A 13,305-nucleotide genomic window follows, 5' to 3' on the forward strand; every position below is an offset into this window, starting at 1 on the left:
GAGAGAGATAGCAAGACAGAGCACGAGTGGGGAGGCGAGGGAGAAGCAGGCTCGACGCAGGGCTCGATCCCAGAAGCCTGGGATCACGACCTGAGCCAAAGGCAGATGCTTAACCAGCTGAGCCACCCAGGCGCCCTGCGCCCTGATTTTTGAGTGAATAATCAATATAGCATGTTAACTCTCTTCCCCAGCCATTGACCTTGTCCCCCCTAATGAGCAAGGGCAGAGGTAAATCTTAGGGTCTGCTGTCCTTTATGAAAATGACATCAAAGGGAAGGCATGGCAACTTACTTACCTGTTCAGGATGCCTTCTCAAAGATTCCTCAAAGCCTGCAAGTCTGTGGACTTCTAGCCGCACAATGTGGAAAGAAGTCTGGTAGGGAACTCCTGAGAGCCCCATCCTCATGTCATCACCGAGGGCAGAATGTAGTATCTAGAGGGTCTGTTAATTTCACTATAGGACTCAGTTCTCAAGGGACTCCTCAGATCAGAAGGGAAGTTCTCTTTCTTTCTTTTAAAGATTTATTTATCTATTTGAGAGAGAGAGAGCACGAGAGGGTGGAAGAGGGAGAGAGAATCTCAAGCAGACTCTGAGTTGAGCGCAGAGCCCCACCCCGGGCTCAGTCTCAGGACCGGGAGACCACGACCTGAGTCAGAAGCTTAACCGACTGCCCCACGCGGGCGCCCCAAAGTGAAGTTTTCCGTGTTGTTTCGGAGTGTGAAATGTACAAGCGACGAGAGGAAGTGACTAGGAACTCCTTTCCGGTACAACATAAAGAATTTGGTAACCATTGCAAGAGGCCAACAGTGGGTGGGACTGTCTTGGTAGGCATTGAGATGCCTGTCCCTTAAAGGATTCAAAAAGAAATGAGTGGAGCCTCAGACCTGCTATAGAAGGAATTTTGCACAGAATTTGAGAATAAATTCTGTGATTCTCAACTGCGTGCTTTGCATTTTTATTCATCGTTGATAAGACTAATACGTGGCCTTAGGGGAGGACGACCCTGAGGTGAGACGTCCTATTGTTCAAATTCATTCTGCAGTTGTAGTGCTGGGTTATGAAACCGGTTAGTTTCTGAAGGTTTGGATTTTAAAGACCATCAATCAATTGTTTGGTCCTAATTAATTTTGCTTGAGAACATCTGACATGTTAACAGAAGTAGCAATTAAAATTGAATGGTGGTGTAATCACCATCTCAAATATTTAAACAATGTGATTATATAATATCTATCAACAGAGTGAAAAAAAAAAACCCGCACTCAGGGAAATAGATGTGAAGGGAAAATAAGTATTGCTTCAGGGGTTGGAAAATGCAATTTCTTCTTATGCCTCCCAGATCTTCAAGGTACAAGACAACAAGACAAGCTCTTGCTGGCCCCTCATGCTGACTTCTGACAGTGGTGAGCCCCCAGAGGCCCCACACCTTGGGTACTCGGAGCTGAAATACGCCCCGCAGTTGTCTGCTCCGATCCTAATCAGACAAAGGATGTTCTGTGTTTTCCCTGAATGTGTCAGACTGCGTGGGGTCCTCCAGATCATCCCCTGAGCCTGGGGCTGAAATATTGGGGGCGGGGGGAGGTTCTCATTCAGCCCAGGACAGATTTATTGAGAGTTTACTATGCACCCACGGAAACTTCCAGATGTCTCTTTGCATCCCTACCTTATTTCCTAAAAACATCACACCCATCTATTTGATGCTTACAGGGATTGCCTCCTGGAATCCCGGAGATACACGGCAGTCAGCGTGTTCCAGACTGAGCTCCTTACCTTTCCCCTCCAGCTTGCTCCTCCTGCTGATTCCCTTTTTCAGTCATGGCATCACTTGTGACCCACATCAGAAGCCTGGCAGTCAGGCTCATCTCCTCCTCTTTCGTTCTTTTTTTTTTTTTTTAAGATTTTATTTATTTATTCGACAGAGATAGAGACAGCCAGCGAGAGAGGGAACACAAGCAGGGGGAGTGGAAGAGGAAGAAGCAGGCTCATAGCGGAAAAGCCTGATGTGGGGCTTGATCCCGGAACGCCGGGATCACGCCCTGAGCTGAAGGCAGACGCTTAACCGCTGTGCCACCCAGGCGCCCCTCTCCTCCTCTTTCTTTATCTTGCCTTTTTGCGGTGACCATATTGTTTTATTTCTACTTCCACCCAGGGCTTATAGAAGGTACCAGAATGTCCATGCCGTATCTGATGCTAGCTCTACTTTGGGCTAACCCTAGACTATAATGGGAAGGACAGAATTGTCCTGGATGTTGGTAGGTCAGTCCTTCCATACCAGTTGGTAATGAGTCACAATTGCCCTGGAACCTCTGGCCCTTCCCAGGATCTAGCCACCAAAGGACTAAGGTCCGGCACAGCAAGGGCCCTGCAGGGACTTGAGCCTGCAAAGGTGAGTTTTGATTGGCTGGTGCCTAAGTGGGACCATGTATCCGTATCTGACCACCATGCTCATGGCTCATGGATGGCTTACCTGCTAGGGCATAGTAAGCCCCTTGCCTAAAACCCACTGTACCTTAAGGGGCCCATAAAAATATCTTATGTTCAATGTCTTTTAGAATCAGAAGGGAAAAAACCCTTGAAGATAACAATAATGAATATATAATCATGAATTGTGTCCAGCTTACATTTGTCTTTGTACCAACATAGCCATCAAATATAATTTTTAAGTGTTTTTAGTGGGTGGGGCCTACAAGAACAAGAGCAAACTCAGTTCACAACCCATCCTCACTCTCCCCACCCATCTCTCCTCTCTGCAAATACGGGATTTTATTTTATCATGCCTCCCTTTGTTTACTGCCTTCCTCTTTGCCTCACTTTGCCACCAGCCACATGTGCTGACCAGCCACTGGGTGCCCATTCTGGGGATCTGGAAATAAACAAGACACTCTAGTGTATTGGATTTTGGAGGGCTGACGAGGATTGGATTGTGGTGAATCGCCCGGGCTGTGGGAAGTGTTTGGATCCGGACGGAGACCGACTCCCAGGTGAGCCATCCATCTAGAGAACTGCTGCTACCCACCTCAGGGGAGCGGGTCCATGGCATCCGCTGAACAGTCGCCTTGTGAGGGGTGGGAAAAGCGTAGCCAGGGGTGCTGGGATGTGCTATGGCTGTGGACGCTTCGGTGAGCCACCTTTTTCCTCGTGGCCCTCCCCTCTGCCCAGGCCAGTCGCCGGACTCGTGTTTAGACCTTGGCCAGAAGGAAGGCAGGCATGTGGATGGTTGGCCAAGCATGATGGTGGCCTGCTAGTCCAGCAGCTCCTGCATCCCGAGACAGCACCCCTCAGTCCCCGTCTCCCCACCCACACTGCATTCCAGCCCCAAAGGCTGTTCTTACTCCACACATTGCCCGTGTTTTCACATCTCTGGGCCACCTCTTCTCTAGTTCTGAAGTCTTACTTGTCCATCAAAGCCCTCGAAGGTCTTCAATGAAAGTCAACTGTATTCCACCAGTTGGAATGATTTAAAACTTGCCCTGTGTTTGCAAAATCCACAACACATTCAAAAAGGTATGCGACAGTTCTTTGATATTTTGTCACGACTTACAGTTCATTGTATGCAGGTGTCTTGCTCACTAGGAGGACCTCTTTGAGAGGCATGACCATGTGTGATCTTTGCCTCTGCAGAGACCGGCCCGACCCATCAAGGAAGCTTATTCTCAGCAAATGCTTGTAAATGACTCACCCCTACCGGGGTCTAGAAGTGCAATGAATCCTGGACCAAGTTGCTCATGCTTCATTTGCCAAATTCTGCCTGTATTGTGGCTCTTCTTCCTCAGAACCAACCAGAAGATCAGAAGTAGGACTGAACTACTGGCATCCAAGACAAATACATCCTTTCCGTTACATTCTACGTTTAGCCCAGCATAGAGCTTGCATCAGATAAGACCTCACAAGGCTCTCAGATGATTAACGTGATTCTCCATCAGCAACAGGTGAGCAAGGAACCCCACTCTTCCTTTACCTCGAGGCACGATGGAGATGCTCTTCCCAAGGCCTCCCAACACTCTCCTAATGGGAAATTTCTACTCACCCTTGAAGACCCATTTCTCCTCTGGGAAGCCATCCTGAGCTTTGTCAGAAACAGTTAATTGTTTCTTCCTCTGCGTTCCCAAAATACCTCCCTCTTGCCTCTGTTACACTGTTCCGCACATTTATTAAAATGACCTCCCTGCCTATTTGTTTTTTTCCAGTATGCCAGACGCATATGGCAGTTACTTCTGGGAGCAATGATTTAAAAGGAGACAGACTACAAAACACCCAGAAGAGAGCAGCCAGGGGTGAGGAAGGACCTGGAAACCCGTGCCCCATGAGGTGACCATATGTTGCGGTCGGCCCAGGACATCGCTGGTTTACGCGTGTTGTCTTGGTGTAATTATTAATAGCACTCACTCTGACTCTCAGAAATGTCCTAGTTTGGTCCATAAACTATGTAGTCAGCCTACTGTGAGGAAGAAGTCAAAAGTTGTTCAATCCAAAGGAGTTTTGGGGAACCCATCCTTGTCTTCAGGTAACTACAGGGCCACATGCAGAGTGTGGCCAGGGTGTTCTGTGTGGCCTCAGAGGGGACCCAGGACCCACAGGCAAGGATGATGTAATGACAGGCTCTCCACCATCTGTTTTGTTTACTGTTGGGCACCCAGGACTTGGCATCATTCCTGGAATACATTAATCTCTTGATAAATATCTGTGGGAGGGAAGCAGGAGAGGAAAATCTCCAGCAACTGAGCTCAATACATTGAAGGCCAAGTGCTCCCGTCAATGCAAGTGCCCATCAGAGGCTGAGAGGCCCCTCGCTGGAAGGGGCAGGACAGGTGTTATGGGCTAAATGATGCTCCTTCCTGCCTTCCGAAAAAAGACACCCTGGAGTCCTAACCACCAGTACCTCCAAATGCAACTTTCTTTGGCGATAGGGTTGCTGCAGATGTCGTTAGTGAATATGAGGTCATACTGGAGTCGGGTGAGGCCCTAGTCCAATATGACTGATGTCCTTCTGAGAAGACGGCCATGCCAAGACAGCGACGTGCAAGGAGGACACCATGTGAAAACAAAAGCAAAGACTGGAATGGTGTCGTTGTAAGTCAAGAAGTCCCAGATGTTTCCAGAAAACTACCAGAAGCTAGAAAAGGCCAGGAAGGATTCTCCTCTATAGCTTTCAGAGAGAACCTGGCCTTGCCAACACAGGGATTTCGGACTTCCAGCCGCCAGAACTATGAGAGCATACATTGCCGTTGCTTTAAGCCACCCACTTTTTGGTGCTTTGTTTGGGCAGCCCTGGGAACGTCAGACAGAAAGAATATGCCTTGGGTGGGCAGGTGAGTGCAATGATCCCAGGGGTCTCTGTCCCAGTGGCCTGGCTGCACTTCTGTCTCCGAGTCAGGCTGGCAGTGATGGGTTGGCCTGTCACGCTGCACGGTCCCACTGAGGCTCTGTCTAGCTCTGGATAGGTAGCCTGCACTGGGGAGCAGGGCACAGTGTCCTCACCCCCTTCTCTGTCCAGCTGGCCATGGGCTCGGCGATCTTTGACTCCGAAAACGTCATAACTTGAGCAAATTCATAAAGGCAGCCAAGTTCACCCCCTTCTTGGCAACCCAGATTCCAGGCCCAGGAAGGGATGCAGGGTACACAGCCCTTACTCCTTTCTTTCTGCACACATTCCAAGTTAATTCCCACCAAGGATTGCCTCCCACCTTGTTGCCCATGCCCCCCAGATCTCATCCTTCTATTCCCTCTGGACTCCACTCGGAGGCATGTATTCCACAAGCGTCGTATCTAAAACAGCATCCTGCCACTGTGTCCCTTGGCCCTGTCCCGTTCTTCGTAGCCCTTACTAGCAACAGAAATTATATACGTGTGAGCTTGCTGCTTGACGGTCTCCCTGCTAGAACGTAACAGCACACTGTTCAGAAGCTAGCCAGTGCTCAGTAAGCACTGCGGAAAGGAATGACTGAGTAAAGTTATATTCGAATTGAACTTTTTCAGCTTGTTGGAGTGTGTTCCCGGCAGAGGGAAGAGCAATGAAGATGCTCAGAGGTAAGACTGTCATGGTCAGGACAGAAGTTCAGCGTGGGGGGAGGGGAAGAAGGGACTGAGACAGGCTCTCGGAGAGAAAGCAGAGTCCTGGGGGCCGTGCTCAGCTCCGCTGGAGCTCAGCCTGGCCCTGGTCGGTCCAACGACTGCCTTGTACATCTTTCTATTTCCTGCCTCTTTAATGACCTACCTGCCTGGGGCAAGGGCCAAAGAGGACCAGGCTCTGGCTTCTTTGGGCTTATCCTGGCATCCCGCTGCCTCAAATTCGTTTTAGAAGGCAGGTAAGGGTAAGCGTTGAATAATGATCACGTGTCTGTATAAGGATACCGTACATCTTTAGAAAGGGGAAAGAGATGTAGGACTTATTTCCAACAGCCCAGGCTAGCTTCTTTACAGCTGTGGTATCCTTTAATCCCCAAAACAACCTGAGGCAAGGATTACTCCCTCCATTTTACAGATGAGGAAACTGAGGCCGGGAGAAGCTAAGTAACTTACCTATGGTCACCCAGCTAGTAACCCAGGATTCCGATCTAGCTTTTCTGACTCCAAAGCCTGTCTTCTCTCTCCTGGATTACACGGTGCCCTCCCAGATCTCTGGCTCTGACTCCATGGTCCTGCAGGAGGCCTTCAACCTGGCGTTCGAAGGTGACCCTGGGCACATCAGTTGCTTTGCTGAGTCTCACTTCCTTTATTCAAAATGGGACCAGTGATCCCAGCCCTGACAACTTCACTGGGTGGAAAAATGTCTCTGAAAAAGTTCGGTAGACTAAGTGACCATCCATCCAGGATTTGACATTGAACCATACACCAAACAAAGAGGGTATTTATTTCCAGCACTTCATTGTGTGCTCTTAACTTCTGGGGTGAAGGTGGGCTGTAGGACCCTCCCTTCTGTCCCCCGTCCTATCCTATCCTTTTTTAAAAAAGATTTTATTTATTTATTTATTTTAGAGAGAGAGAGAGCAGGGGGAGGAGCAGAGGGAGGAGAGAATCTTAGGCAGGCTGCGGGCTCAGCGCAGAGCCCAACATAGGGCTTGGTCTCATGACCCTGAGATCCTGACCTGAACCAAAATCAAGAGTCCAACATTCAGCTGAACTGAGCCACCCAAGCACCTCCATCCTATCCTAGCTCTAGCTCTATCCTAGCTGTAAAGGAAAGCCCCGAGGGGAGAGCTGAAACAACCAAGGCCATAGAAGGGACACCCAGACCGCCTGCCACTGGCAGTCTGGAGAGTTCTAGATTTCTCGAGTTGGCCGAGAGCGCCAGGCCCCTCCTGAGAAGCAGATCTGCATGTCACACTGTAGACCGTGGAAGCAGACACAGGGCCATCAGAGAACTCATCTACCGAGTTTCTTGGCTTCACTAGACTCTGTGATAGATGGAAAGCCCTTGAACTTCACTTGATTAGGTTGCTTAATCTAGACCAGCCTCCATGTCCCCTTCTAGACGACTGGGGTAATTTTGGCACCCATCTACCTCCTATAGTCCTTACAAGTATTATAACGTCTGCACAGTGCCTGGCCCACGAGAGGCAGGGACAGGTGATCATTGCTATTAACTACCTGTTAATAATAATAATTACTGTTAGTAATAATAACTACTGTTATTAACTACCACTGTATGGGCCTCATAGTAGGTGCTCAATAAAAATGTATATAAGGAATGAAAAATAAGGTCAAAGTACTCCCTTTAATTCCCATTTGTATTCCCCCCAGAGCCGGGGGGGTGGTGGTGGGGGGAAATCCAACATATCTGATGTTTAGAAATGTGACATCCAAAAATGTCTGTTTTCAAGTCACATTGCTTTCCTTTCCTGAAGCTGTCAGAGCTGGAATTACGTAGTAACCGTGGCCAGCTTTTTGGGAGATGGGTCTGTGGGGGAGAGATCTACTCAGATGAAAAAGATAGCACACCAAACACGTGGCCCCACGTGGGGATTATGTCATCCGGCACGGCAGCCCAAGTGAGGACGAATTTCCCTTGTACCTGACAATAACATTTTTTTCAAAATAAAATATGTCGAGGTTGAGAAGTTTATCTTGGCGGAGCTTTGTACCATTAACTCAAGATTAAATGCATCCTGTCCAAATTCTTTTGCTACTTGTAATTGGGGCCTCAGGCTCTTAGTCTCCAGATGTTGACTCTATGGATGTCTCAGGAAAGGAAGCTAATTGTTTTTCCCATTAGAAGTGTCCAAAGTGGGGCTACGGTGGCTGTCCCCGTGCACGCCTGCACTCCCCCAGAGCCCCTTCAGGGCCAACGTGCTCATTCCCCAGCTACCCGCAACGTCGCCTGCCGATGGCTCCCAGCTGAGCACCCCCTACACACACTGCCCTTGGCTGAAGGACATCGTCATCTTGGAAGTCATGGCCCCTCCTGCTTCAGTCTGTGGAGAGCCACCTCAGCTCTAGACTTCCCACGAGATGAGCTGGGCCCTTGTTGCCAAGGTGCTGGAGTTCAAGTTCCCTGGCGAACTTCCTTTACTGCCCCCCCCCCCCCCGGGGGGTTGATCCCGACAGCATTCACCGATAAACTTACCGCGCACATGTGGTCTGGGAAGCCGACTCTGCTTGGGATTTTGGAGTTAGACCGCTCACCAGCCAGTGGCCATGAGGACCCCGTCACCGTGGTGGAGCCTGACGGCCAGGTGAGCCGAGCAATCGTTCCGAGTCCCGTGATGAACTTGAATGGAGTATCTATGGACAGGGAAGCCCTTGGAGCGCAAGGTCTCAGGTCTCTAGGAAGCTGGCAGTGGGGAGGAACAACGGAGCGCGATGGCCGTTGCTGAGAACCACTGATGCACTTGAGAAGGACGGTGGAAGGCTGGGGGCGATTAATCAATAAGGTCAAGTGTGACAGTCGGAGGACTCTCCTGGTCGCAGATAGAGACAATCATCTCCTGTAGCCTGAGGGCAGAAAAGGCTGAGTATCAGGTTCGGGACTTAATTATCAGGTAGTAGAGCTCCAGAGATGACCGAATTCTCAAGCCCAGTGAGGCCACTGTAGCAGGGTCAGGGTCCTCGCGCAGGGGGCCAGCATGGTTCAAGCACCCCCACTGCCCGGCTGCTGCCATCCCTCCTCACAGGTGCCGTTCCCAAGAGCCCTCGCCAATAGTCTTCCGGCACCTTCAGGGTCACCCTCCCAGGGATCCCCCTCCCACCCGATAGACCCCCCACAGCCGTCCGCAGGCTGGAACGCTCTGCTCTTCTGCCTTCCCCCAGCTTGTCATTCAGGCATTAGCTCAGACATCGCGTCCTCAGAGGCCCTCCCTGACCACCTGCTCCCTTGTACCCCGTGCCACTCGAGCCCGGCTGTCCCTCACGGCGCCCCGTCCGGCTGGCTGCACAGCCCTAATGAGCACCTGAAACCTTTCACTCACTTACTTTACTTCTCAGATCGCTCCCGCGAGTGCAAGTTCACCAAGACCCAGCCCAGGTTCAGTGTCATCTGCGGGCCATGTCAGGGTTTTGGAAAGGAAAAAAAAAAAAAAAAAAAATAGCGAAGGTGGGAGAGAAAAAAGAGAGGGGACAAGGAAGGACGGAAGAGTGTTGGGTTCAAATTCTGGCTTTGGTGAGCTCGGAAAGATTCTTTGACCTCTCTTGGCTTTGATTGCATTTCTGTTAAAGGGGGATATGAATTATTTTTGGAATTCAATGAGATGTTATGTGGGAAGGACCCATTTTCCAGCCTTTTCCCTGGAAACTTAGGATGTTCTCTTTAGGATGGCATTCGACTCCTTCTCATTTCCCTTCTCACTCAGTCTGTCCCCTTTCACTTCTTGCTTCCTTCTGAAGGAGAAATAGCTAGAAAATGGAAGTTTCCAAATGGAGATGTTTTTGAGGTTAAGTTGTAGGCACGAGAAGGCAGCCTATTAGCAATATTAGCAATGTCAGGAATCTTGTATCAGCCTTTGACGTGTGTGTGTGTGTGTGTGTGTGTGTGTGTGTGTGTATGAGATTGCGATGTGTGTGTTGTGTGTATGTCATTGCTGGTGGTGTGTGTGTGTGTTGGCAGTGGTGGGGTGGTGTGTGTCTGTGTTGGCATGGTGGTGCGTGTGCACACACGCGTGCACGGCGGTGCTGGAGGGCTCTAGCTCTTCCCGTGCTCACGGGTACCAGCTCTCAGGAAGCTGGGCCCCCAGCCCGGAGGGGCCGCGGTGATTTCCCAGGGAAGGCCGTCCCGGGCACTGCGGACCAGGAACACCGCCAGCTCCTCACGACTCTGGGATTTTCCACCACGGTTTCTACTTTCTTTTCCAAGGCTTTTCCTCTGCCTTCCCGAGCACTGTAAACAGGATGGGTTTTTTGTTCACTTGCATTTATTGACTCCTTTTTTTTTTTCAAATGAAAGTAATAAATAGACTTGGGGAAACTCTGGACAAGTACAAATAAGTAGTGGAAGATAGTCAAGCCCACTATTTTCATTGTTACTGGTGCTCTCCCAGGATTCTTGCCATGCATTTTCTTAGGTTTTGTTTTGTCCAAGGGATAGTTACACATAGTTTGACAAGCCAGAGGACATTGGCTGTGATGACAAGCAGCAGTCTCCTACCCCACTCTCTCTGACCTGCCCTGGGTCCAGCTTCCTAGAGGCAACGGCTTTTCTGTCCCTTAGCTTCCCCTCTGCTAGTTACCCCCTTCTGTCTACATGATACGTGATCTCTCCATTTCCTCCCAGCTCCACTGAGACGTAATTGACATATAACATTGTGTGTGCGTTCAGTACAACATGCTGATTTGACACGTGTTAATGCTGTGAAATCATGACCATAATAAGATTTGCTAACACACCCGTGGCCTCACCTAATTATATTCTTTCTAGATACATTACTTTGAGACTTTTGTCTTTTGACTCTTGGTTTGGGCGTTGAGATTTGGTGCCTCTGGGACACTCTCTCCCCCGCAGCTCAGCTGCACACCAATTCCTACCTCTGTCTTTCCATTTCTTCCGGTGTATGAAATTGGCTAACTGATCTTGCATCTTCATGCCTGTGTAAGTGTGTTTAGAATAGAGCCACTTTTTTGTATTTCCTAACTCGTGCAACTTTCTGGTTCCCTTGCAATTAAGAACTGCCTCATTTTGTTTACTTAGCTCCACGTATATTGTTGACCTTGTTTTATGTATCTAATTCATGCCCAAACTCTCCAGTAGAACTGGATTTCCTTAGTGTTTCAATTAGCACATTCAAACGCACAAAGTATGTCTTTCATTTGTTCCTGGGGAGCTCCGTCCTCCTGCTCCCGGTCTGATTGACAGTCCTCTCTTGCTCAGCTGGGTCCTAGGCCTTCTACCAATTGGCTGGCATTCCCATCTCCTCCTATGTCTTGTGTTGGATCCCCCAAATCCCATATTCTAGGTCTTCTTTAAAAGGGCTTGATGCTCTTTTTCTTTTGAACAGCTTTATTGAAGTATAATTAACAGACAGTAAACTTCGCATGTTAAAATGTATAATTTGATACGCTGACATATGTAAATTTTGACATCACCACAATCAAGGTAATGAATATATCCATCACTTCCTAAAATTTCCTTGTGTCTCTTTGGAATCCCTCTCTTCTGCCTCTTCCCTATCCCTAGGCAACCACTGCTCTGTTTCCTGTCACTGCAGAGTACCTGATATTTCCTAGGGTTTATTATAAATGGGTTCATAGAGTATGTGTTTTCAACCAGCTTTACTCGCTCAGCATAATTATTTGGGGGTTTATCCCTGGTGTTGTCTTTATCAGTAGCTCATTGCTTTTTTTTTTTTTTTTTTTGAGTAGTATCCCGTTATATAGATGGAGGATATTTGTGTTGCTTCTATTCATTGGTTATTTAAAAATAAAGCTCCTATGAATATTCATGTGAAAATTATTGTATGGACATATGTTTTCATTTCTCTTGGGTGGATAGCTAAGAGGGGAAGGACTGAGTCATATAGACTTTTTTTTTTTTTTTTTTTTTTTTTTTAAAGAAACTGCTGAATTGTTTTCCAAATGGTTTGGACCATATTACTTCCCCACCAACAGTGATATAAGGGTTCTATTGTTCCACATTCTTGCCAATATTTGATACAATCAGTCATTTTAATTTTAAATATTCTGTTATATGTTTAGTGGTATCTCACTGTGGTTTTAATTTCTTATAGACCATTTAGACCATTGACTTTCAAGGTGATTACTGATAGAATTGGATTAATATCTACCATATTTGCTACTGTTTTCTATTTGTTGTCCTGGTTCTCTGTTCCTCTCTTTCTTTCCTCCACTATTTTTCTGGCTTTTGTGGTTTTTTTTTTTTTTTTTCTGCCTTTTGTGGTTTTAACTGAGCATTTTATATGATTCTATTTTCTCTCCTTTCTTAGCATATCAGCTATACTTTTCTTTTTTAACTATCTTTAGCCAATACCCTAGAATTTGCAATGCACATTAATAACTAATTCAAGTCTACTTTCAAATAACTCTACACCACTTCCCAGATAGTGTACCTTATAATAACAAAATAATCTGGAATGTCTCCCTCCTGCCCCTTGAATAATTGAATAATTGCTGTCACTCATGTCCTTTATATACAAGCATACATGAGTATACACACACACATATATGCATATACCTAATCAAATACATTGCTGGTATTACTTCGAATAAACTGTTATCTGTTAAATTAACCAAGAATAAGAAAATAAACATTTTAATTTTACCTTCACTTATTCCTTCTTTGATGCAATGCTCTTTCTGTACGTAGCCCGGAGTTCTGATCTTTTTATATGGTCGTATGAATTTTAGAATCAGTATGTCAATTCCTACAAAAAACCTTGCTGTGATTTCGATTGGAAGTATGTTGAATCTCGAGAGATTCAGTATGCACTGGACTCTGGAGAACACTGAGTGATTGGATCCATGAACCCATCTGTCTCTCCATGTATATTTGGTCTACTTTGATTTCTCTTAGCCGTATTTTGCCATCTTCAGAGCATAGATCTTGCACAACTTTTGTCAGATTTATCTGTAGGCAGTTAATATTTTTGATGTTGTTGTAAATTATATTGATTTTTAAATTTTTAAATTTCTGATTCTTTGTTGCTAGTCAATACAAATCCATTGATTTTTGTAGGTTGATCTTGTATCCTGCAAGTCTGCTAAACTCAGTAGTTCCAGCGGCTTTATTGTGGCTTCCAAAGACTGTTGTGTGTAGGTGATCCTGTCATTTATCAATAAAAACAGTTTTATTTCTTCCTTTGCTATGTAGATGCCCTTTAATTCTTTTCCTTGCCTTTGCGCAAGGGCTAAAACCTTCAGTATAA

Source organism: Ursus arctos, unplaced genomic scaffold (genome assembly GCF_023065955.2).
Source record: "Ursus arctos isolate Adak ecotype North America unplaced genomic scaffold, UrsArc2.0 scaffold_8, whole genome shotgun sequence".
Lineage (NCBI taxonomy): Eukaryota > Metazoa > Chordata > Mammalia > Carnivora > Ursidae > Ursus > Ursus arctos.